At 39.6% G+C, this 26,017-nt stretch overlaps 1 pseudogene; it reads right to left on the bottom strand.

Moving 5' to 3' along the window:
* Window positions 1-6,639: 6,639 nt before the first annotated feature.
* On the bottom strand, window positions 6,640-6,756 carry LOC145416943 (5S ribosomal RNA; annotated as a pseudogene).
* Between the last annotated feature and the right edge of the window lie 19,261 nt (window positions 6,757-26,017).

Genomic DNA, 26,017 nt, shown 5'->3' with positions numbered 1-26,017 from the left:
GGATAAAGGTTGAGTGCTGCTAGAGCGTCCAAGTAAAAGTAAGCAACATTGGTGCATCAGCACCTGAATGGTAACACCCAACCACCGCACTTTACGTAAAATACTCCCAGGTTCTGAAGCTACCCCACGTCATCCTGTAGATTTACAGAAGGCCATTGATAAGGCTGCAGTCTCGTCATAGTGATGCGATATGATATGGAAGTCAGTGTCAAGTCTCGTTACCCATTATACGAGGCAAGGTAGAGAGAATATAAGGTAGTTTCATACCCGGGGGGGGGGGGGAACAAAAACGTGTCTCGGTCTGCGCATGACGTCACAGATAATCCAGACTGAGAGTCTCTGCTTGGTAGTCAGGCCAGTCACTCATCTACCTGCCTTGTGATATGAGCTCCCTGGCCTATATGGAATACTTTTATTTGCATCCTAAACTGCATGCAGAGCAATGAAAAAGTTAATGCTATGATTTTTGAGATATAAAATACGTCTTAAAGAACAACTGTTTTCAGAGAATATACGAATGTTGTAGACAGGGTCATACAGACACAGATCCGACGTCACAGGTACTTATAAGCTAGCTGATTATGAGAAAAACAACTGAAAATATTGACAGAGATCACTGAGTCAGAGTATAGCAACACCAAACACTAACCAGTTAATCCGGATATCGTCAGTTTACATATGAACACCATTACGTTCGTATTCTTTCACGCTCCCATTCTCTCTCTTTCTCTCTTATTATCCTTGACGTCACACCATCTGCGCGAGCCGGGGACGGTGAACCTACCTCCCATATTCTCTTTACCTTGATATGAGGAAGGGCCTGAACTTAGAGAGAGAGAGAGAGACAGAGAGAGACAGAGACAGACAGACAGAGACAGACAGACAGACAGACAGAGACAGACATATTAGTGCATTCATGGCGTCATTACAAGTTGCCACAATACGATATAATAATAGACCCAGGGAAGAATAGAGGGTCCTTGTCTCTGTAACAGTGAATACTGGCCCGGTATTATCCTTGCAATTTCAGTGCCAGAAATGGACACACAGTATATCAGTCGCAGGACAAAGGGAAGCAGGATCTAAAATATCATGACGTGCAGTGTGCCGGGCATTGTGGTGGTTTTGATTGTAGCGAAACTTCGTTATGGTATTGTTGTTTAGAGCCATCATACGAGATTCATAACAATAACTCAAGTTCGACAAGAGATTTTGAGGGTACGGATATTTGTGATGCCGTGTCCGATGACACAGAAGAATGAAAACGTTATTCCCAAGGCAATTAGAAATAGAAGAGAATAATTGGCAGGTAAAGGGGGACTTAAGAGAGGTTGGTCAGTGGAACGGGGTATTAGGAGAGGAAAGAAATGTTGCAGGAATAGAAAGGGTGGGAGGGCTTAACTACCCTGCTTGGTGGCAAGGTATGTGTGGAAGTGGACTGTTGTGGAGTAGGAGCGAGTGAGGAGGTGGGTAGGTGGGAGTAGGGTCATCACCAACATATGTGAAGTTTGGTGTTGGTAAGGGAAATATTGCTCCCTCTGGATGAACAGTGTGTGAGTGTAGACACGCGATTAAATAGTATAATCCGCCCGGAGCTCAGGAGGGCCTGAATATGTAATACTTGTATGAAAACTAATGTAAGAATGTTTTAATGATAATATAATAAAAGATGATCAATGTTTGTAGATGTTATGTCACAAGTATCAAGACTAATGAAATAGCACCTCGAAGAAAGCGACATCACTTGTAGACTGGACACACGTAACCGTTATTTCTATTATTATTATACAGGATATGCATTCATTATGCAAATACAGTATCTCAATGCCTCCGCGTGATCCATCAGTATGATGACTGCACAACATTTTCGCACAACAAGCCAACAGCTGTCCAACACTCAAAGTGGCTATAATCCTATGCAACAGGACATCTATTTATACCATGGTTTGAGAATACTGTATAATGATTGATTTTCCTGACAATAAAACAGACTGGATGATGCACAACATGGCATGACCGTTGTGTCACATGCTTAATCATGAATCACTGATGGACACCCTGGTTCAGCCACAAAAATGCTACAACAGTTGAGTCACACACACACTAGACTCAGATGAACCACGTTTCGAGACACCGGACATCACACCTTCTAACACTTATGCTCAACTACACTTTTTTGACCACACTGAATGAAGAACATTAAGACTTCAACATTCATCCAGTACACGTTATTGCATACGGAGTTACAGATCATCTCAGAACATCCGTATAATCACGCTCTTCATCTTTCAAAACGAAACACGACAAAGTTTCAATACATGCGACCTCACCACCTGTGTCCCCTCCCCTCCGTTCCACCTCGCCTCACAATCATCTCCTGTCAGAGAAGCAATGGGATCTAATGGCATTACTATTTGTTTTTCCCTCTACCTTCCACTGTACATACATGGCAAACACTTGGATTTGCAGATATATTATGACTTTATAGAACATTGTTTTTGTGGGTACAAGATACTGTACCGGAGGGGAAGCTCTGTCGGGCAAGCCCATTCACTTACTATTACTACGATGTTAACAAACACAGTGGTGCCACATTTCACTAAACACACTATCCGCTGTACGCGTTGGAAGTGGGGGTAACTGTACATTTCCATTCTCTTCGACTTTCGGAATATATCAGATCCTTCTCGTGGTTGAAAAGTAGATTGCCCTTTACTATAGACAGACCGCACGCCACGGTCCCGTCTTTGTATTTCTCCTACAAAGAGAGAGAGAGAAAAAAATAATTACAGATCGATTCTTTCCAGTCTATGCTCATGAAATATATCCAAAAATCTCTTCAGCATCTAAACGTTAACTATGGTTACGACATAAAAGAAATACAGTATGAAGATACTGAAAGAGACCTAATGACTAGAAAGCTGAACATGAAGTAGGATATAAATCAGTAAGAAATAAATGGAAAAACAATCAATAACGCAGTTTTAGTAGGCATAATTCATAACATGCGTAGTACTAGAGGGGCACTCAGTGGAGAGCATCTATCCGACAAGGGCAACGTAATTTCCAAACCACACATTATAATTGGTTAGGTTTTCTCATAACTGATTAGGGTTTCACTTAAAATGTTATCTGGATCCAGAATTTGTAATACGATCCGGATCGGTCCCAAAAGTTACTCAATCGTTCCCGGTGACATGGGCTATCTACCCATTAAATTTGGTCCAAATATTTTTTATTGTTTTTGAGTAATTCTGCTGACAAACCAACCAACAAACAATCAAACTAGGATCAAAACAATCTTACTTTCCTCGTTGGAGAGAATTACAATTGCGATATAAATCAGCATTTTACCTCGTCTTCTGGATTAATTTTTATTAAACACTCAGTGAAAAATATGAAAGGCATCAATTTTGTTCCACCCGTATGAGATGACATTTGTGACATGAATAAATATTAATGGTGATAAGAAATGTTTTAATTTAGCCATTTGGGGACTGGGAAGTCATGTCATTTACTGTAGCCATCACCAGCCGAGTTACATTCAGGTAATTTTGTTTTGCCACAGTTTCTGTAAAAGTAAAAGGGGGTCCCTCATTCCTGGTCTTGTTTTCTCAGGAATGTGATGCCAATAACTTAGGTACAGCTGGAATTTCTTTTGACTAAACAAAATTGGCTGGGATCTAAGATAGGTTGGCTTATAACTGACTCATATTGGGGTAAGGGGCATATCTCAAAAACTGGCAATATCCAAAGAAACCAAAAAATCACAATAAAAGCATTAAGAAAACTAGAAAGCACTCAGAGAGCGCATACCTCCACCAAAGCCACTGCCATTTAAAAAGGATCCGGATCCGGATCTGTCCCAAAACTTAATAAATTCTTTCTTGGACCATGGCCCACCTTCCCACAAAATGTCATTGAAATTCATTGAGAACTTTTGGATATATTGCACGGGATACCACGGAGCCAGATCCGCCCTAAAATTTAATCATTTCTTAATTGGCTCATGGCCCAGCCTTCCACAAAGTTTCGTCAAAATCCGTTCATAACTTTTAGGGTAATCCTGCTAACAGATTCATTGACAGAGGATACAGTTTCGGATCCTCCCCAAAATTTAAGCAATTCTTTCTTGGTCCATGGCCAACCTTTCCACAATATGTCATTGAAATTCACCGAGAGTTTTTGAACATATTGTAAGGGAACCCAGAACAATCATTTCTTCCTTGGCCCATGGTCCACCCTTCCACAAAATTTCATCAAAATCCTTTCATAACATTTTGATTAATCCTGCTAACAAACAAAGAAACAAACATACAAACAAACACAGGCAAACACATAACTTCCTTGGCGTTGGTAAATATCACCTCCAAAAGGGTACTGTAGAGACAAATGAGAAAAATGCTATATGAAATTTTCAGCCAAATATTGGACCTAATATAAGAATGCATTTCTTCCATCATACCTTTGGCATACTTCCTTCATGGCCATGGTACCAGTACTGCTTAAAGGGTCAATAATGGGGGTTACAAAAATTAAGCCTAACATACCCTAGTCTGTCTGACAGACCCATATACAGAACTATACTCATTTTGCTCGGTATTCTTTATTCCTTGTTACTAATCTTGACAATCACTATAAGTTAGCTATTTCATTAGTCTATAATTTCATACTTCAAAAATCTTACTAGGATTTTCGTATTTTGATGAGTCTTCATATTACTGGTCATGTAATGAATCCTCAATGATGTAACTGATAGCTGCCAGGAGAACATGATAGCACAAATATAACATTATATAGCTTTGGCACGCATCTAAATCGACAAAACCAACTTGGAGTGAAAATTGGAATAAACATATTTTCCCCTACTTACTGTACGTTTACACTCACACAGTTTTTATATTTTGCCAATCATTCTGATTTGCAACGTTGTTCTATAGTCGATTTGATTGACCTGTGCACATGAGATGTATTGGGCAAGTAAGGTGTGTTTGATTTGCGGCTGCTGATTGGCCGCCGATGATGTCATTTAAGTAAATGCAGGCATGTATTGTAGTGCAACGTGTGGACGTAGGTGTACACCGTGGAAAGATATTACAGCACAAGATGTGGTCGTAGGTAGTGATGCAAAGAAAAAAAAACGCATTTTTTTAATAAAAAACTTTTTTAGGTAGAAAAAAAAAATACTTTCTTTAATAGGCAAAAATATTTCTTTTAAAGGTTATTACAGGAATTTACATCAATATAGGAGTTCCTTACGTCAATCTAGCTTATGTGTAATAGAAATAGAACCATTTGTACTTACTGTAGATGTACTTTGTACAAGAAATTGATACAGCTTGAGCCTAGGGCTGAAACAGTATTATCAAATAATTATCGTCATGAGAACAAGAATTAAAAAAGGAAAAAGAAATTTCACTATGGTTATAAGGTTTAAGGCAGTCAGTTATCAAGCCTGAAGGTCAGACTCGTCAGAGGTTCTAGTCCTCTCTCCTGGTCCTGCTACCTCCTCTAATGTGAAGCAGGAAACTTGGTTTATTTCTCGCAAATTTTGGAATACATAAACACCTTGACAACACAGTTCAAACAGGTTACAAGGGAAATATTTATTGTATTCTTACTCTTTCCAGGACTGTCAGATTTTTTTTTACTATTGTCTGACCCCCAAAATATAAACTTCTGGCAATAAAAATGGAATAAGAACAATCAAATACTTGTACAAGGAAATTAGGAAAAAAATACAAAAATCATTTTATGTAAAAAAAACACTTTTTTTTCACTAGTCGTAGATGTACAGTTACTTCCACTTCTAACGAGTACAGCGGGTGATGCTTGGTGAAACGTGGCACCACTGTTTGTTTACATCGTAGTAATAGTAAGTGAACGGGCAGACCCGGCAGAGCTTCCCCTCCGCTACAGTATCTAGTACCCACAAAAACAATGTTCTATCAAGTCATACTCTGTCTGCAAATCCAAGTGTTTGCCACGTATGTAGAGTGTAAGTTAGAGAGAAAAACAAATAGTAATGTAATTGGATACCATTGTTTCTCTGACGAGATGACTGTGAGGCGAGGTGGAACGGAGGGGAGAGGGGGACAGGTGGTGGGGGCGCATGTATCGAAACTTTGTCGTGTTTCGTTTTGAAAGATGAAGGGTGTGATTATGCAGATGTTCTGAGGTGGTCTGTAACTCCGAATGCAATAACGTGTACTGGATGAATGTCGGAGTCTTAATGTTCGTCATACAATGTGGTGAACAACTGTAGTTGAGCATAAATATTAGACGGTGTCATGTCCGATGTCTCGAAACGCGGTTCACCTGAGTCTAGTGAGTGTGCGACTCAACTGCTGTAACATTTTTGTGGCTGAACCAGGGTGGCCATAAATGATTTATTAAGCATGTGACGCAACGGTCATGCCATTATGTGCAGCATCCAGTCTCTTTTATTGCGAGGAAAAACATTCATTATATTCTAAAACCATGGTATTAGTAGCTGTTCTGTTGCATAGGATTATTCATTCATTCATTGCCAGACGCCATGTATCCCAAACGAGGTGGTCAAGGGCTTAGAGTTAATTGTTTTACAGGGAGGGGCACTAATCCTCCACCAACCCCACTTGACACGTAGGGAGAACGTTATGCCAACAGCATCTGGTGTTCCCAGGCGGTCACCCATCCAAGTACTAACCAGACCCAACGTTGCTTAACTTCGCTGATCGGACGGGAAGCTACTTTAAATGTTGGACAGCTATTGGCTTGTTTTGCGAAAATGTTGTGCAGCCATCATACTGATGGATCACGCGGAGGTAATGAGATACTGTATTTCCATTATGAATGTATATCTTGCATTATGTAATTGAAATAACGGTGTTACGGATGTTTAGTCCACAAACTATGTTGCTTTCTTCGATGTGGTATTTCATTAGTCTGGGTAGTTGTGACACAACATCCAAAAACATTGATCATCGTTCATTACATTCTCTTTAAAATATTCATACATTAGTTTTCATACAAGTATTACACATTCAGGCCCTCCTTAGCTCCAGACGCATTATACTATTTCATCGTGTGTCTTCACTCACACACTTTTCATCCAGGGGAAGCAATACTCATAATTCCTTTACTATGCATGTCTGTCCATTATCTGCCATTATAACACAAGATTAGCCTATAGTATGTTGCCACGGCTACACAAAATATATCGGTGGCGTGGTGCTGCTGGCAGAGTGTAAAATTGCGTATAGTCTACGTGTGTTTATGCAGTAAGTCTCTTAATTCATTTCACGGACTTATTCGCACTCATGCCAAGATAGCAGCCAAAGTCGGGGTTTTGGTGACTACAGTATACTGACTGACCATTGAACACTCACCTCCCAGCAGTCTGAATGAGATCCTGTTTTCAAGCAGTAGAAATATTAAGTAGTGCAGAGAACAATGCACTTTTATATGTAAATTAAGGAGTGTTTTATGCACCGTGTCATCATACAGACTTGTACAATATAACACAGCCAAGGATAAGCTGGACCTACGGTAGAATATAAGCTGAGTGCCACTGGAGAGTCGAAGTAAATGTAAGCATCATTGGTGCACCAGTATCTGGATGGTAAAACCCAACCACCGCGCTTTACGCAAAATACCCCCGGGTTCTGAAGCTACCCTGCGTTATCCAGTAGATTTACGGAAGGTCACTGATAAGGCTGCAATCTCGTCGTAGCGATGCGATATGATAAGGAAGTCAACATCAGGTCTCGTTAACCATTATACGAGGAAGGGCCGGAATTTTGTGAAGGAAAGAGAGAGAGAGAGAGAGAGAGAGAGAGACAGACAGACAGACAGACAGACAGACAGAAAGACACACACACACACACACACACACACACACACACACACACACAGACAGGTGCATGCATGGTGTCATTACAAGTTGCCACAATACGATATAATAACAGACCCAGGGAAGGATAAGGGTCCTTGTCCCTGTAACAGTGAATACTGGCCCAATATTATCCTTGCAATTTCACTGACAGAAATGAACACAGTATATCAATTGTTGGACAAAGAGAAGGAGGACCTAAAATATCATGAAGTGTAATGTGTACCGGGCACTGTGGCGGTTCTAATTGTAGATGGGAAGCGAAAAGTCGTTATGGTATTGTTGTTTAGAGCCATCATACGAGATTCATAATAACCTCAAGTTCGACAATAGATTTTAATAGTAAGGATATCTGTGATGTCGGGTCCGATGGCGCTGAACTTTGAAAACGATATTCCCAAGACAGAGATAAAATGGAATATTTGGTGGGTAAGGGGGTATACTTGAGAGGTTGGTCATTGGGACAGAGTAGGAGAGGAAGGAAATGTTGCACGAAAAGAGAGGGTGGGAGGGCTTGACCACCCTACTTGGTGGTAAGGTGTGCATGGAAGTGGACTGTTGTGGAGTAGAAGCGAGTGAGGAGGTGGGCAGGTGGGACTAGGTTCATCATCAACATATGTGATGTTTGGTGTTGGTATGGGAAATATTGCTCCCTCTGGATGAACAGTGTGTGAGTGCAGACACACGATGAAATAATATAATGCGTCTGGAGCTAAGGAGGGCCTGAATGTGTAATACTTGTATGAAAACTAATGTATGAATATTTTAAAGAGAATTTAATGAACGATGATCAATGTTTTTGGATGTTGTGTCACAACTACCCAGACTAATGAAATACCACATCGAAGAAAGCAACATAATTTGTGAACTAAACATCCGTAACACCGTTATTTCAATTACATAATGCAAGATATACATTCATAATGGAAATACAGTATCTCATTACCTCCGCGTGATCCATCAGTATGATGGCTGCACAACATTTTCGCAAAACAAGCCAAAAGCTGTCCAACATTTAAAGTAGCTATAATCCTATGCAACAGAACAGCTACAAATACCATGGTTTGAGAATATAATGAATGTTTTTCCTTGCAATAGAACAGACTGGATGATGCACATAATGGCATGACCGTTGTGTCATATGCTTAATCATAAATCATTTATGGCCACCCTGGTTCAGCCACAAAAATGTTACAGCAGTTGAGTCGCACACTCACTAGACTCAGGTGAACCACGTTTCGAGACACCGGACATGACACCGTCTAATATTTATGCTCAACTACAGTTGTTCACCACATTGTATGACGAACATTAAGACTCCGACATTCATCCAATACATGTTATTGCATTCGGAGTTACAGACCACCTCAGAACATCTGCATAATCACACCCTTCATCTTTCAAAACGAAACACGACAAAGTTTCGATACATGCGCCCCCACCTCCTGTCCCCCTCTCCCCTCCGTTCCACCTCGCCTCACAGTCATCTCGTCAGAGAAACAATGGTATCCAATTACATTACTATTTGTTTTTCTCTCTAACTTACACTCTACATACGTGGCAAACACTTGGATTTGCAGACAGAGTATGACTTGATAGAACATTATTTTTGTGGGTACTAGATACTGTTGTGGAGGGGAAGCTCTGCCGGGTCTGCCCATTCACTATTACAACGATGTAAACAAAAACAGTGGTGCCACGTTTCACCAAACACATCACCCACTGTACTCGTTAGAAGTGGAGGTAACTGTACAGTACACTCGGCAAGATTTCCGACTGGACCACCTGGTTACGGGATTTGGCTAACGTGCCAACAGCGCGCGCCCGTGTATACTTACCTAATTGTTCTTACCTAATTGTATCTTTACAGGAATGAGTCAAGCTCGTACTGTCCCGTGTCTTAAACCATATTTATCGTACATATCCTTAAATTTGTGAATTGTTTTGGCACACACTATTTCATTCGGTAGTGCATTCCATTGATCAATTGCTATGTTTGGGAAACTGAATTTCCTTACGTCTTTATCACCTCTCTTCTTATGCAGTTTTTTGCAGTGTCCTCTTGCTGATGCTTCTCCATATGTTAAGTAATCATTTATGTCTATTTTTTCCTTCCCTGATATGCACTTATATAGCATTATCATGTCACCTCCTTTCCTTCTCTCCTGTAGTGTTGGTAGATTCAGTTTATTTAGTCTTTCTTCGTAGCTTAGGTCCCTTAAGCTTGGTATCCATCTTGTAGCGGCCCTTTGAACTTTTTCAATCTTGTCTATGTGTTTTTTGAGATGAGGACTCCAGACTACTGATGCATATTCCAGGGTTGGTCTAATGAATGATGTTATTATCCTTCTTAGCATGTCTTCATTTATGTATGTGAATGCTATTCTCATATTTGCAAGCAGTGTATACATGTTCCGTACCTTCTCGCTGATATGGTCAGCCGGAGATAGTCTGTTATTGATAATCACACCTAGGTCTTTACATTCTCGTAGTACCCAACATGAAATTTCATCAGGACCATTTGCATTTCCTCTGTCTAATCTACTTAACTCCTCTTGTATTACTTTTTCTGCTATTTGTATATCTGGTAGTATGTGTGGCCATGCATGTTCCACATAGTCCCTCTCAAAATTTTTTTCTTCTCTAAAAACTAATTGGATTTTCTTTAGTGCTTCACAAATATCTTTCTCTTGTGTATAAATGATTCCCTCGTCCGTAGTGGATTGTATTATATCTTTTACTTTGGTTTTGCTTCTGATGTAGCTGTAAAAGAGCTTTGGTTGATCACTAATTTTATTTATTATATCCTCCTTAAACTGTTTTTGGGCTTCCCTCCTTGTTCTTGCATAATTGTTTCTTGCCTGATTGTAATTATTATACGCCCTTTCACTATTGTGTCTTCTGTATCTATTCCACAACAAATCTCTTCTTTCTTTTGATTTATTACATTCTGTATTGAACCATTTCTGTATTTTCTTATCTGCTTCTTTGTGCTGTGGGATGTACTTCTGGACTCCTATTTCATAAAATTCACAGAATTTTTTATATACAGCATTCAAATCTTGTCCTCTAAGCTCATTTTCCCAATCAACTCCTAAGAAATACTTCTTTAGGTCTTGATAATTTCCCTTTTTATAGTTTAGGCTCTTTTTGTAACTGTCATTGCTGTTAACTATGTCATATGCTATCCTGAAGTTATAATTTAGTACTGCATGATCGCTTTTGCCGAGTGAAGGGTGATATATTAAACTGTCAATATCATTTTCTTGCCTAGTAAATATTAGATCTAGCACTGAAGGTACATCAAGTCCTCTTTTTCTGGTGGTTTCCCTCACATGTTGCGTTAGGAAAAACTCTTGCACGAGATCCAGGAGCTTTTGGTCCCAACAGCTTTCTTGGCTAATTATATCTAGAGTATTCCAGTTTATATTTGTATTAAAATCCCCAGTTAGTATAAGTCTTTCCGATTTCTCTTCCATTTTATGTAGTAATGATCTTAAACTCTGAACTGTACTCTCTGCCAGGTCCTCATATTCATCTCTTTCCCATGTGTTTGATCTGGGTGGCATGTACAAATTGGGTACAATTACTTTCCCTTCAGATGTGTTGATCTCTACTGCAATCAGTTCTACTTGTGAGGGTATATCTAGTTTTATTTCATTGACTTTTAGATTTTTTTTAGTTAATATTATAATTTCTCCTCCTTTTTTTAAATTTCTGTCTCTTCTCCATATATTGTATTCCTCTAAGTTTAGTATGTCATTGGATATCCTTGGTGTTAATTTTGTTTCAGTTAGGCATATTATTTGTGATTCATTTTGTCTGACAATCATTCATCTCTAGTAATTTAGATACCATTCCATCCACATTTGAGTACATCAACTTTATCATCTTGTTTATATACTTGTCATGACATGGTTTTACTACCTTCCTCCTTTTTATTCCATCCTGTTTGTGTACCACTTTCGTACCTGCAATCCTATTATTTTGTAAAAAAATTTCTTCTTCTCCTCTTCTGATCTTCCCTCATTTTTTGTTTTTGCTTCCTCCCTTTTCTCTTTCAGTAATTCCAGTTCCTCTTGTGTTAGGGATCTTTTTATCCATACATTTTTGAACTCTTTTTCCATAAGATTCTTTGCATTTTTTAGTATCTCTTCCACAGTGTTTACACTCTGGAAAGTCACCTTTAGAGGTCTTGTCTTGCTTTTCTCGTATTTCCCTAACCTTTTGTGTTCCCCTATGTCTTTACTACCGATTTCCTCTGATACTTCTTTCAGTAAGCTCATTACATTTGCCATCTCCTTTTTGTCTCTTGTGATCTTGTTTTTTACTTCTTTCTCTTCTATACGAGTGATTACTACAGATTTGTTTATATCTACTGAATCTCTGACTAACTTTGGATTGTTTTGGATTATTCTTTTCACTTCCTTTTTAATGCTTTTTTCCTCCACCCTTGTTTCTAAGTCTTTCTTTACTTTCACCATTTCACCATACGTGGTTTCCACATCATTTTTGTAGCTTTGCACAGCTTCATTCACCTGTTATCTTCTCCTCAATATCACTGCTCTGGTCTATAAGACTGCTTACTTGCCTAATTGTCTCTGTCATTTTTTAACTCTTCCATAACACTCTCGTGACTGACTACTACTTGCCATTTCACTCATTTTCTTCCTAAGTGTACTCAGTTCCACTGTTAGTTCACTGATGGTTGTGTCTTTCTTGTTGGCCTCCCTTCCTAGTTTTTCTATTTCTTGTTTTTTCAAGTGCATCTGCTTCTTTATTTCATCAATTTCATTTTTGAAAGAAATTTCTAGTTTGTGTACACGTTCAACCAGTCTATTGTGAGTCTCCACTTCAACCAGTTCTTTGTAGAAATCATCATTTTGCTTTCTACCTTTATCCCTTTTCTTTTCCAAACTTGCTTTACTAAAGTATGTATCCATTTTGCAATACTAAAAGTACAGAGTATGTACTTACATTCCCCGTGAACATGAGTACAAGTATTAAGTTAACTTCACCTAAGTTTGAAACTATGCAACTAATCAATGAAACAATGAAGCCCTGGGAAGAACTGAGTTTGAGTATGTTCAACCCATATTTTGTGTATAGCCCAGCACCTACTGTCTTTATAATCTTCTCTATTGTATTTGCAGTACCGTAGTGCTGTTCGCAATGCACAAAATGCATGCAAAAATTGCAAATTTGGAGTCAGTATTTATTGGAGGAAGAGTGAACATTCAAGTGAGACTCTCTGAATGAAGTGCAAATATTTTGTAAATAGTGTTAATTTTATTTTAAAAAAACGGAAAATTATGGGACAACAGTTGAATTAATATTATATGATATACAAGTATCCAATTCTTATACCAATATCATTATAACTATATAAAATACAAATTTATTAATAACTCTTACTATAATCTTGGCTTTTGTCTATATATATATATATATATATATATATATATATATATATATATATATTTATATGTCTGTTATACTTACTCATTTTACAGTGTTATACAATATTTTATAATCAATTTTACTACAGTGCATTTGCTCCATTATATATACAATATGTTTACAATGTATTATGTTTCTAGGATATAATTAAATTAGTACAATAACATCATGAATATTATGTCTGTAAAATATTATAATCAGTACTATGTACCGGTATTAATAGAGTACATAGTAATACCGGTACATAGTACTGATTATATATTACAGACATAATATTCATGATGATATTGTACTAATTTAATTATATCCTAGAAACATAATACACTGTAAACATATTGTATATATAATGGAGCAAATGCACTGTAGTAAAATTGATTATAAAATATTGTATAACACTGTAAAATGAGTATGTATAACAGACATATATATATATATATATATATATATATATATATATATATATATACAGTATATATATAAAACTAGTCCAAAGCCAAGATTATAGTAAGAGTTATTAATAAATTTGTATTTTATATAGTTATAATGATATTGGTATAAGAATTGGATACTTTTATATCATATAATATTAATTCAACTGTTGTCCCATACTTTTCCGTTTTTTTTTTAAATAAAATTAACACTATTTACAAAATATTTACACTTCATTCAGAGGGTCTCACTTGAATGTTCACTCTTCCTCCAATAAATACTGACTCCAAGTTTGCAATTCTTGCATGCATTCTGTGCATTGCAAAACAGCACTACTGCAAATACAATAGAGAAGATTATAAAGACAGTAGTTGCTGGGCTATACACAAAATATGGGTTGAACATACTCAAACTCAGTTCTTCCCAGGGCTTCATTGTTTCATTGATTAGTTGCATAGTTTCAAACTTAGGTGAAGTTAACTTAATACTTGTACTCATGTTTAACCCACCCCGTCCCGTTGATGTATGGGTACGTTGCAACATTATGTAACTGCCAGTCCCGACGACGTACTGGTCCATTGCGCAATTGCAAGGTTCATAATTTGCACAATTTTCAATTTTTGCGCTTGATTTTTGGTACTTATACACGGGACACATTCCTCTATTCCTCTACAAGATGCCAGGCAGGGACAGTACCTTACACCACATAATCTCCCCCCCCCCCCGCACGCCATTGTCTCGGGAATTCACCAGTTACCAGTGACCTGGCCAATAAAGACATTCAGGGCCAGAGTGATTCCCCAATCGATGACAATGTGGAGGACAAAGTTTACATAGCATTAGAGGAAGAAACAGTCAGAAATGACGATCAGGTAATGTTGCCAAAAAAGGTCAGATATGTTGATGAGTTAGTGAGTGAAACAATGTTTATAATGCCTATATTACGGTTTGAAAACCAATATACTCTCATACTACATATAAATTCTTACCAAATAAATAAATAAATACCGTTTATGAGTGGTGTGGAATAGTTACTCTCCCATAGAACTCTTTTTCTTTGGAGCCAGCCTGATAGAAAACCCAATAAGGTAAGGAGGTTCTGCTACCTGTATCGAGTATTTTAAACCTCAGGTGAGCGATTTCTCTATGAATTTTCGGAGTTTCTCACCAAAAGCAGAAGTTTTAGCCAAAAAAAAAAATTTCCAAAATACCTCGGGATTGGGGGGGATCGGAGGTGCGAAATCGGTTGGGACGTGACGGGTTAAATCCATCTTAGGTAAAGGATGGAAATATTTGTGTGCATGATTGAGGATGGCATAGTGATTGGTGGTAGATAAAGTGGACATGGATGGTGTAAGCAACACACAGTAATCTGGTGCTATTTATAATCCTGATGCTGATGTATAAGATGGTGGTATATCTGGACAAATTATGTAAACTGATGTGTTATGAGTGAAGTAAAAAAAAAAATGAGTGCGCAATGGGCTGATGGTGTATAATAGGTTTATCTGGAGCAAATGTGAAGTTGAAATGGTGATGAATGTCGTGATTTCTTATGATAGCCATTTCACAAGGGACTGTTCCAGTAGGCTGAAACGTGAAGATGTACACATGACAAAGGTGAGCAGCATGTAAGGATGCACGGCACTTTCGTTCAATCGTTGATTCACTTGCGAAAGTGATAGTGTTCCGTCTCTTGGAGACCATGATGAGTTCGGTGTCTGTGTCGATACTGATGATGACCAAAGTGTCATTATTCTTAGAAGGGAAGGGGTATATTTGATACACTGTGAACAGATCGTCAGTTATGAATGGTATATGAACTACTACTGATGTTGGTGTTAGTGTTGCTTCTAAATATGGATAATATAACATGAAATCCCTACCATGGAATAAAGGTTTCAAATCATGTTTAAGTATGCCTTGACTAATTATCTGACGTAACACATGAACTGGAAGTAGGTCAATTGTGATCTTGCCATTACCAGCATTTGCAATTCCTTGCATAAGTGCCCTGTAACGAACTCTAGTGTTATCTAACTGGAGTATTATTGTGTCAATATGTTCTGTGATGACTGGGTAGTGTTGGAAAAGTGTTATGTTTCCTTCCATGGCATTGATTTTGTCCATACTTTGGTGAGTCATAATTTCTGCCTGTTTTAGATTTTTCACATTTGTCGTCATTGCTGAGTTTTGGCTGCAACGAACTTGTTTTGATATATTAGTACCTGAGCTATTTTATTAAATTTGTCGTTTATTTCTTGAAGGTCTTCCTCTGTAGCCAATCCAAAGATGTACCCCAGAATTACACCACCCAGGTCAAACAAACTGCGTCTTTGGCGAGTACGTGTGATGTTGTTCATGTCAATCAATGCCTCTGTTCCATGAGATGGGAGATCTTGGATCATGATGAGCATAATTGATTTAGCCTGTTCTATCTTCCATTTCGCTAACTTCGTAATTTCAGTCACTTCCTTTGTGCTATGAGCTTCTGAAACATAGCCTCCTTTCATAAAGTCCAGGGTTCTCAGTGGTTTGGCAATGTTCTCCAAATAAGTAGGTACTTCGTATAAATAATCCAAACTAATTTTGTACTCATGACATCTTTTACGATAGACGTCGTGGTCGTTGGAGCTTTGAGGCATCCTTGCCGTACTATACAGTATGTTGAGGGTCTAAGTGAGCATATCCTCTTGCTATGTAGAGGAGAATCCATGGTATAAGTTGTCACGGGGGGATGTAAATTTAAGAATTAAAAATTATTGATATTAATCGAAAGTAAAGACAAGGAACTGACTTGTGAAAATCAAGTTGTAAGTTTTACTTTATGCTGGCTTTGCCAATTCTCTAAGGATGATAATTTTTTAACCTTTCTCAACAGTAGACAGCGGAGACTAATCTACTCACGAGTGCTGATTGTTAGTACTGTTAGCCTCTGAGAAAGTATTCTTACCCCCTGACAATCAATAACTAATACTAATAATGGACAGGTCCTTGCTAGTGCTTAACTCTTAGCTGGCACAACGGATTTAAGTTTTAATATGGAAGAACTGGCTTCTATACCAGTCGTGAATAATGCAAGGAGCTTATGCAAGCTAGGAGCGGCAAACTAATGTCAGCTCAATGTGGAGAAATGAAACACCATTAACACAGTTAAACGAGCTCAAAGAAAAGAACTGTAAATTTAATGATTACAGTAAAAAAAAATTACGTTAGGTTAATCTCAAAATGAATTCAAAAGGGGAATTCACGGTCACAGGGGGACTCGTGAATTCAGATAACGAAGGGAATACACTCAGTCACTCATTCAAAAGCTAATCAGACTTAAGCCTAGAAAAACGAACGGAATTACTGGTCAGTGGAGGGAACAGAGCAGAAGCTACGAAAGACTGGACGTCTGTCTGTTGAAAACCAGGCGCTGCTATTCGCTGCTCAGCTCACTTCGCCAATCACAGTCTAGGTGGAGATCCCGGAAATCGCTGTACAATGGAGACATTGCTCTGTACGCTGGGCACAAACGATCATACTCTCGAGGCGGTCCAAAGCTGACTGAGTGACTGATTCATGTAATCAACAGTGTTGCCAAGCAGAAATCTTCAAAAGCGCTAAACTTAACTTTAAAGCTCGCTAAGCTTTAGATAAACAATTCAAATTTTTGTGCTAAATTGGACTTCAAAACGCGCTAGATATAGAAGAAAATCTGATATTTTTTGGCGCTAAATTATTATGAAAAGCACTACATCTAGCGCCAAAAGCGCTAAGTTGGCAACTATGGTAAGCAAGGTGGGGCACAAAGCACGAGAGAGGAGAGTGGCTCAACTTGACGGTCGGAAAAGGAATACATGGGAATGACAGTTACACAAAGTTTCACTCAGTGAAACGCACTGTCTGTTCAGAAAGACAGTCACTAATGAAAACAATGAGAAGGTTTATGAAAACTCATTACGATCTGAGTGCAAAAGCGAGAAGTTAACGGACTGAGCAAAAGTTTACGCATGTCAATATTCTTCAGGCGTTCCCAATATAATGCTAACACAATGTCGCGAATTAATTCGTGACATAAGTCCCTTCATTGTTACCTACTGAAAAAAAAAAATCCATTAATTTCTTAGTCCAGTCATGCTGCGGTCGATGACAGTGACGATGTTACAGTTGGATCATGGAGAACAATAACTTGCTTGTTGTTTCACTTATAGGCGTTTAAATCGATATCTAGATCATCTAAATACTGTACTGTAGCCTTTTTAGGAACAGTTGCACCTATGTTTGTTTATTGGTATGTGACCTTAATTTATTATTGTAATTATTGTTGTAATTATCTGTGCTGGTAAGGGGTTGGCAATAGCCAACACCTACTTTGGTTATACATGGAGAGTAATGAGGAGGATGGATGGTGAACTTGTTGAACGAAAGGCAATGATAGACTACGTGTGCGTGGATGAGCGAATGAGAAGACAAGTGTTGGATGCAAGAGTGTGGAGAGGGTGGGGGAATGAAGTCTCGGACCATCACTTAGTGATGGCCAAGGTAAAGCTCCAAAGAAAATGGTTGAAGAGACGAAGGGGAAGACAGGAGGAAGCAGCTCCTGTGAGAAGAGTGGAGAACTTGCAAGATAGTGAGAAAATGGCAGAGTATAAGAGCATAGTGGAAGAAAGATTGGGAAGGTATGAGCTAGAGCAGATGGAAGAGGTGGAAGACGTATGTAAGATATTCACGGAAGAGATAGGCGCAGTGTGTGAGGTGGTTTGTGGAGTGAGGAGATGCAGGGGTGTGCAAGGGACAGCATGGTGGAATGATGAGGTGAAACGAGCTGTGGAACAAAAGAGGAAGGCATATAGTGAATGGTTAGCGAGTAGAGGTAGGGGAGAAGATGAGAGAGAGAAGAGAGAGGTACAGTATATGTGAGCAGGAGAAGGGAGGTGAAGACACTGGTGAAGGAGAGTAAGAAGAAAGTGGATGAAGAGTTTGGGAGGAATCTGAGTGTGAAATGGAGGGAGAGTAAGAAATTGTTTTGGAAGGAGGTAAAGAAAGTAAGGCAGTGTGAAAGGGGAAATAGTAGGGGAGTGAAAGATAGGAATAATAGATTGTTGGTGGAGAAGAGAGAGAAATTGAGGAGATGGAAGGAACACTTTGAGGATTTGTTGAATGTAGATAGTGAAAGCAGTGCGAGTATAAGTGGTTGGGGAATGGCTGGGAGAAGAAGAGATGAGAGGAGGGAGGAAGAGATCAGTAGGGCGGATTTAGTAGAAGCAATGAAGAAGATCAAGATGGGAAAGGCCCCAGGAATTGATGGAGTGTGTGGTGAAATGCTGAGGTATGGGGGTGAGATTGTTGTGGAGTGGATATGGAAGTTGTGTAGACTGGCTTGGGAAGAGGGAAGGGTTCCAGACGAGTGGAAATCAGGTATAATTGTTCCTATATACAAAGGAAAAGGGGAGAGAGAAGTATGTGGTAACCATAGGGGTATTTGCCTTCTTAGTGTGACTGGAAAAATATATGGTAGAATACTCATTGATAGGGTTAGGCATATGACAGAGGAGCTAGTTGGAGAAGAGCAAGGGGGATTTAGGAAGGGAAAAGGGTGTGTAGATCAGATATTTGTTCTAAGATGTTTAGTGGAGAAGTATCTAGAGAAGGGAAGGAAAGTATATGCTGCCTTAATGGACTTGGAGAAAGCTTATGACAGAATAGATAGGCAAGGTATGTGGAATGTATTAAGAATATATGGAGTGGAGGGGAAATTGTTGAGTGCTGTGAAGAGTATGTAAGAAGGAGCTAGGGCTATCGTGCGAGTGGATGGCGAGCTGAGTGAGTTCTTTGATCTCAATGTGGGACTGAAACAGGGTTGTGTGATGTGTCCATGGCTGTTTAATATATACACGGATGGGGTTGTAAAGGAGGTGCAAGGTAGGGCAGTGGATGTGGGGGTGGCTCTAATGAATAAGGGTGAGATTTGGAAGATTCCGGTGTTGCTGTTTGCTGATGATACAGTATTGTTGAGTGAAGATGAATGGGAGTTACAAGGTTTGGTGAATGAGCTTGGGACAGTGTGTAGAAAGAGGAATCTGAAAATTAATGTAAACAAAAGTAAAGTTATGGTGTTTGAGAGGAATGAAGTCACAGAATGTACAGTGAGGTTGGATGGTGAGGATATGGAGAATGTGAGTGCATTCAAGTACTTGGGTAGTGTGATGAGTAAGGATGGAACTTTGGGGGACGAAGTGCGTGAAAGGGTACAGCAGGGAAGGAAGGTTGTTGGTTCACTGAAAGCAGTGATGAGAAATATGGAGGTGAGTATGGAAGTTAAGAAGTCGCTGCATGAGAGTATTGTGATCCCTACTCTGACGTATGGAAGCGAGGCGTGGACCTTGCAAGAGGGGAATAAGTCAAGAGTGAGAGCAGTGGAAATGAATTACTTGAGCTGAGCATTTGGAGTGACATGGAGGGACAAGTTGACGAATGAAGAAGTGAAGGAACATTGTGGGGTGGATGTGGATGTGGTTGAGAAGATTGGGAGAAATACACTGAGGTGTTTTGGACATGTGGAGAGAATGGAGAATGAAAGACTGACTAAAAGGGTGTATGTCGGTAAGGTGAAGGGAGGGAGAGGGACAGGTAGACCGAGGATGAGGTGGAGGGATGGAGTTGAGAGGTATATGAGGGAGGGGGGGTGAGTTGGGGGGAGGGTAGTCAAATGGTGGGTGACAGAGCGACTTGGAGGCGTTTTGTCTGCGGCCACCCTTTGCGGGATTAGGGCGCCGGGCTATAGATAGATAGATAGAATTATTGTTTACTTCTTGATTGGTTTCATGAGTAATTTTCGTTTTTTCGGTGGTGTCCGAGGTTGTATAATTGCTGGCTAATTCCATTGGGACCCGTTTTAAATGATCAACATGAATTTGTTTTTCTTCGCCACTTGACAGTGACCTAATTGCAACTTTGTTTGCTGTCTTGTTAATTCCTCTTTATGGGTCTCAAATTCCGGGGATAATTTATTGTCTCTCGTATGAATGATACCATAGACAATGTCTTCTAAGCTGATAGGCGATTTTTTTGCCATTTTATTGAATGCCTCCGTTATTTCTTCCTTGGACATCGATAATTGTTTTTTCACTGTCTTGTGTATATCCTGGAATTCATGTAAACGGAGTTTAGGGTAATCATCATAGTTGTATATGAGCAGATTTTCACCTTTGAGAATTTCATACGGTAATTTCTTATCTGTTCCGTAGATAATGAAATGTGGTGTGTCTCCTGTAGACTTGTTTATAGATCCATTAATTGATGCTTCTACTCTGGGAATCCAATCATCCCAGCCTGCATAATTTTCATTGAGAATGTGTCGTAGTACAACTAATACTTTTTTGTTTTGTCTCTATACTAACCCATTGGATGCTGGGTGATAGGCTAAAACATTAACCTTTTTTATTTTGTGTTGTTTAATTATTTCTTGTAAGATATCAGAATTAAATTCACCTCCATTATCGCTTATTAGTACCTTTGGGGTCATGAAGCGACATATTACATTATCTATTATTGCTTTTACTACTGTTTGTGCTGTCTTATCTTTAATTGGGGCTAAAATTACAAAGCGTGAGAAAAGATCTGTTGCTACGAATAGGTATTGGTTATTATTGTATGATGATGGTAACTTGAGTAAGTCAACGGCGACAACGTCCCACAGTTGATGTGGTACAGGGTAATTACCTATTGGTGCAGGTGTGATTGGGTATCCTTTGTGTTTTGTAATTACCTATACAGTAGGTGCAGGTGTGATTGGGTATCCTTTGTGTTTTGTAATTACCTATACAGTAGGTGCAGGTGTGATTGGGTATCCTTTGTGTTTTGCACATGATTCGCATCTGTCTGTATGATTGTTTATATCTTTTCGTAATGATGGCCAGCAGTATAACAGCTGGGCTTGTTTAAAAGTCCTGACTTTTCCCGGATGTCCTGCATGTGGGCTATCGTGTATCGTTGGTAATACTTGCGGTATCATGTCATTAGGTACCACTAAATGTTCATTATTTCTTTGGCGTTTCGGTTGTCCTGGGTTGATCCTGTATAAGGCATTATTGATTATTGTGAATTGTTCGAGTGGTGTATGTAGCTTGGGTAATTGTGTGTCATCTCCGCTTTCTACCTTGTATATAAATTTAGACCACGTTGGATACAGTCTCTGTGCTTTCGCGATTTCATCATAGTTTGGGATGTTTCCCTTGAGACCTAATGCTTCGACATGAATTGTCTTCGCGTTCCTAGATAATGCATCAGCTACTAAATTCATTTTACCTGGTATGTAGTGAATATTTACATTGTAGTTTTCGACTGTACATTTCCATCTTGCTCTCCTCCCAGCGGGGAGTTTTTCTTTGAACATACCTTCTAGGGATTTTACCGTCGGTGAATAAGTGGATTTCGTAATCATATATCAAATCTCGAAACCTTTGTAATGCAAAGACCACTGCAAGTGCCTCTAATTCCTCCATTCTTGTCAAGGAGGGCTTGTGTCACGTGTATAACCCGTATGTACGGGTTCTAGAAGCTGCCACCAAAAATAATATGTGAGTCTAAGATTGATTAAGTAGTAGTAATAGCTAAGTAAATATGTGAGGGAGTAACTTCGTTAACGTGTAGTAGGTGACAGGAGAAGTTAAAGATGGATACTGGGTCTTGATTGTAGTTTATTATCTTCAAAGGGAAAGTTTAAGTTGAACACTGTGTATTGCACAGGAGCATATATATACTGTATACTAGCTAAGTTCTTGCTGGACTCCTCTTTACCACCTCTCGTTTCTGTAGCTAACCTCCTTCTGACCTCCTAATGCCTCCATTCTTTTCTAGGAGGGCTTGTGTCACATGTATAACCCGTATGTACGGGTTCTAGAGGCCTGTGTGTGTCTGTGTGTATGTAGCACTTCCGGTGCCCTCTGGCATTCCTTTGCTTAACTCTTTTTTTTTTTTTATGCGAGAAAGAAGGAACCAAAGGCCATGAGCCAGCAAAATAGTTCCCTCCAAGAGAAAACAAAATACAATAGAGAGCCAAATTCAAGATCCGATCATTTCGAGATACCTGGACACACTGCGTTTGAAAGACTGGAGATCATAGGCGGCAGGAAATCAGACAGAGGGAGACTGTTCCAGAGTTGACCTGTTGCATAAATGATGGACTGGGAGTAACGGTTAACTCTTGCATTAGAGAGTTGGACAGAAAAGGTATGACAGTTTGCTGCTAGACGGGTGCTACGTGCCCGTCGTACAGGTGGAGGAATGCATGCAGACAGTTCAGAGGAGCAGTGACCATTAAAGTAGCGATAGAAAAATGATAAAGATGCAACAGTGCAGTGAAGAGACAGAGGTTGAAGGGAGTCAGTAAGAAGAGGATAGTTAATGAGACGAAAAGCCTTTAACTCCACCCTATTGAGAAGAGCTGTATGTGGGAAGCCTCTCCACACATGAGAGTTGTACTCCACACAGCGGCGGATAAAACCCCTGTATAGAGTCAACAATTGTGCAGAGGTAAAGCAAGAATGGAGTCGGCTTAGCACACCTAATCTCTTGGAAGCAGATTTAACAAGAGATGTAATATGATCTTTCCAAGATAAGTCCCGAGTAAATAAAACCCCAAGCATGTTCAAGGATGTTGCAGGATTAAGTTGAATATTATTAAACATTAGTGGGTATACCTGTGGAAGATTTTGTCGGGTTGATAGGTGTAAGACCTGAGTCTTAGATGCATTAAAAACAACAAGATTATTTTTACCCCAGCCAGAGATACGGGCCAAGTCAGACATTAGGTGTGCCAAAGCCTTGTCCCTTGTTTTTTGAAGTAACTGCTGAGATGGGCGTTGCGGGAACCGAATGGAAAGGTGAAGGGTGGAGTCATCAGCGTATGAGTGGATAGGGTTAGATGTACAGCTTAGAAGGTCACTGATGAATAAAAGGAAGAGAGTTGGTGATAGGACAGAACCCTGAGGAACACCACTGTTGATAGATCTAGAAGAACGATGGCTGTCTACAACAGCAGCTATAGAAAGACCAGAAAGGAAGCTAGTGATGAAGGCACAGATAGAAGGATAGAAACCGTACGAGGGCAGTTTGGAAATTAAAGATTTATGCCAGACTCGATCGAAAGCCTTTGAGATATCAAGTGCAATGGCAAAGCTTTCGCCAAAGTCCCGAAAGGAGGATGACCAGGAGTTGAAAGGTGCGTGAGAAGATCGCCAGTGGAGCGTCCCTGACGGAACCCATACTGATAATCAGAAAGAAGGTTGTGATAGGGAAGATGTCTTAAAATTTTTCTATTGAGAATTGACTCAAAAACTTTTGAAATACACATTTCCTGTTCCCACACCTAGCTTATCAAGTTACAGTTGTTACTTTTAGATTACACATTTATATTGCTATCTATTATGATTTGTATTATGATAATGTAGATTCCTAACACCTCTGAGCATTCACCGGTGGATACACCCTCTGAGCATTCAACTGTGGATCATGTCAACCTCTCTAACAGTGGCACATTTGCCGACTCAGACACGTCTCATTTGACCACCTCACGTAGTGTGAATGATGTTTTACAACACACAGAGACAAAGTGTGCAGTAACAAATCAGTGAACAATTTTAAGTCTCTCTTCATGTTGTGGGTGCGAAAGCAGGAATGGATGTACTAACCCTACCTGAGACATGTTGTGTGAATGGCTTGGCTTATGAGTCGGCATTGTGTATGGCACTGGAAGATAGCTTATGCTACTTGTACCTAGCCAATACTACTAATGCCCCACTTAAGCTGTGTAAAGGGACGCAGATTGGTGATTTCTTGGTATACCCAACGGCCATATATGTGTGCCAAGACTTACCACTCTCTTTTGCAGATGTGTGCCTAGTTACTCAGTCCACCGACATTCCATCTAATCTTGAACCTCATGTGAAACAGAGTGATTACCCAGAATACAATAGTCATTCTCTTTTAATTTCTTGCGAGACTATCATGAACTACTAGCCCTACCGGGTGAGAACATGGGCAAAACAAGCTTAGTTCAGTACAACATTACATCACAGCCTGGAGCTCAGCCAGTTTATATTCCTGCCTACCGTTTACCACACAGCCAACACCAACAGGCTGATCGTCTTATTCAGGACATGTTGGACAACGAGGTCACTGAACACTCTGACAATCCGTGGAACAGTCCACTATTTCTCGTTCCAAAGAAAGGTGGTGAGTTACGACCAGTGATAGATTACAGACGCATGAATGTGCTGACTGTCCCGGACAGATTTCCAGTTCCTGTACTCACTAACGTGTTGGAATCCTTAGGTGTAAACAAATGTGTTTTCTCCTCCCTAGATCTTTTAAGTGGCTACTGTCAAGTAGAAATGGAGGAATTATCTCGTCCAATCATTGCCTTCAGCACTCCATCCGGGCATTACCAATTCTGTAGACTCCCATTCGGCTTGAGAAATGCACCATCGGCGTTCATGTGGCTTATTCATGCAGTTTTCGCCGGCATGATAGGTCACTCAGTCTTTGCTTATCTTGACGATGTCATAATCGCTAATCACTCTGTAGAGGAACACTTAGAAAAATTGGCCGAAATGTTCACTAGACTCAAACAAGCTGGTCTTAAAATCAAACTGTCAAAGTGCCACTTCTTATGTAAGCAACTACACATCCTAGGACATGTTGACGACGCTCACGGAATTCATACATCAGATGACAAGGTCAGAGCCGTAACAAACTTCCCTACTCTAACCAACACCAATGCAGTACGCAGCTTCCTTGGTCCTAGTGGCTACTATCATCGTTTCATCAAAGAGTACGCCCAAACAGCTGCGCTGTAACAAAACTGTTAAAGAAGGACGTGCCTTTGTGTGGGCAGATGAACAAGCAACCGTATTTACAACCCTGAAAAATGCCTAGCACAAGCCCCGGTATTGGCATTCCCTGGTTATTTACAACCACATCTTCTCTGTACTGATGCTTCTGGAGTGAGCCTAAGTGCTGTTCTCATGCAAAACGACTCCGAAGGAAAGAAACGTGTCATTGCCTTTGCCAGCCACGTGTTAAACTCCTCAGAAAAGAATTACAGTGTAACTCATTGGGCAGCTCTAGCCGTGGTCTGGTCTCTAAAACATTTCCACGATATCATCTACGGTTACCCTGTTCACATCCAAACAGACCATCTTTCTCTGTGTGACCTGTTTCAGTGATGTAACCTTACCTGTTGACTTGCATGTTGGGCAGTCACTGTAA

This window comes from Coenobita brevimanus, chromosome 13 (genome assembly GCF_032717465.1).
Source record: "Coenobita brevimanus isolate Jiangsu-jjx chromosome 13, ASM3271746v2, whole genome shotgun sequence".
NCBI lineage: Eukaryota > Metazoa > Arthropoda > Malacostraca > Decapoda > Coenobitidae > Coenobita > Coenobita brevimanus.
This window is presented reverse-complemented; position numbering and strand designations above follow the sequence as displayed.